Source organism: Chiloscyllium plagiosum, chromosome 24 (genome assembly GCF_004010195.1).
Source record: "Chiloscyllium plagiosum isolate BGI_BamShark_2017 chromosome 24, ASM401019v2, whole genome shotgun sequence".
In the NCBI taxonomy this organism is placed as follows: Eukaryota; Metazoa; Chordata; class Chondrichthyes; order Orectolobiformes; family Hemiscylliidae; genus Chiloscyllium; species Chiloscyllium plagiosum.
In genome coordinates, this window is record NC_057733.1 from 3,305,387 (window position 1) to 3,307,445 (window position 2,059).

Below are 2,059 nucleotides of genomic sequence, written 5' to 3' on the forward strand. Positions count from 1 at the left end.
GGTTTGGAGGGATATGGGCCGGGTGCTGGCAGGTGGGACTAGATTGGGTTGGGATATCTGGTCGGCATGGACGGGTTGGACCGAAGGGTCTGTTTCCATGCTGTACATCTCTATGACTCTATCTGCAGTCCTCACTTTCACCAAGAGCAAGATGTGGCCAAGTCCATTGCACCAGTAGGAAAGCTAATTTTAAAAAAGGGAAAAGGCATGTTTTAAAGTGGAAAGACTAAATCCAATGTTAATGTTACAGAACTGCAGGAAAGAATACACACTTGTACATAAATTAAAACATCATTATGTGGATGAAAATGCTTTTAAAGCAGAATTAGACTCAGCTGAAGCTATGTACTCGCTGCCTGTACCAACCTTGAAATGCAGAAGCTTATTTACCAAGTAATTATTTGTATACCTGAGACAAAAGGACACTAAAGACCAATGTAAGGATATCAACAACAGGACGAGAACTGTCCAAATTGGTGTCCCTTTTCCCAGATTGTTTCTTGTGTCCTTGCCTTGATGAGTGCAAGTTGAAAAGCTTTGAATTAGTGTCTATTTTAGCAATAATTTCAGAGATTCTTCTCATGGTTATCAGAATACCACAAAAACCATGAACACTTTTAACCAATAAATTACAAAGAAACATATAAACATGTCACAAAGCTTACCCAGTAAAAGGTTAAAAATCACACAACACCAGATTATCATCCAACAGCTTTCTTTGGAAGCACTAGTTTTCGGTAGCTACCTGACAAAGGAGCAGCGGTCCGGAAGCTTGTCCTTTCAAATAAACCTGTTGGACTATGTGTTGTGTGATTTTTAACTTTGTCCATCCCAGTCCAACACCGGCACCTCCACATCATGGCTGGCCAAAGCACAATGCTGGGCAGATGCTGTGAATCTTAAATGAAAACAGAAATATTGGAGAAACTCCGAAGTTCTTACAGCAGCTGTGGAGAGAGAAACATTTTGAGTCTGATGTGACTTCTTCAGAACTAATAAAATGACGGTAATAGTTAAAATTTAAAGTTCCACTTGCAGAATTCTTAATGACAGCCTCTCTATAAACAAGCATTTATTTTACCACTGATTGATTTGCTTCCTTTTAATCTTTTCAAAAGATCTTTTACCAAGTCTTCACAGTCTTTCCATGTGCTTTTCGAAGTTGCTGTACATTATATTCCATGTGTGGCTTCTTAAGGTCTGTGTTGAATAGTGTACAGTAATAGCCTTCTGCAGTAATCCAAAAGATTCGACAATTTGATTTGAAAACTGTGTTGGGACCTTAATTCTGATTACTGACAATCCATCTGGCTTCTACGCACTAACTATTATAAACTGGAACACCAGAATAAATTTCCTGTCATACTGCTTATTCTGAATTCAGCAAATTTCCCTTTCTCTATGAAGATAGTCACCAGGGCTTCCACCTTTACAAATGGACCATAAACCATTCAGTCCAGGCTCAGAGCTCCCATTAACAACCCCATCTGTAAATGTTTTCATGTCCAATTAAAGTCTTCGAGGCAAGTTTTGACTGACTTTCAGTCATTCTTCATCAAAATTGAATTCATTTCATCTTGTTTAAGTTCAGGATGAGGTTTGGCATTCCTTTCTTTTCAGATTTCTGGGTCTTTACACACATCATTTGAGGTATTACATTTTAGTCAGAAGAATAGGGTTGTCACTAAATGAGTAGAAGACCAGTAGCAAGCCACCTACTAGTCTTTATTTCTAAAGGGTTAAAATGGAAAAGTAAAGGAGTTAAGCTAAACATGTATCAAATCTTGGTTAGACTACACATAGCATACTTGGAACATTTCTGCTTGCCATATTTTAGGAGGGTTACAGAGTCATAGAGATGTACAGCACGGAAACAGATCCTTCAGTCCAACTCATCCGTGCTGACCAGATATCCTAAATTAATCTAGTCCCATTTGCCAGCACAAATTAATCTAGTCCCATTTGCCAGCACTTGGCCCATATCCCTCTAAACCCTTCCTATTCATGTATCTATCCAAATGTCTTTTAAATGTTGTAATTGTACCAGCCTCCACCACTT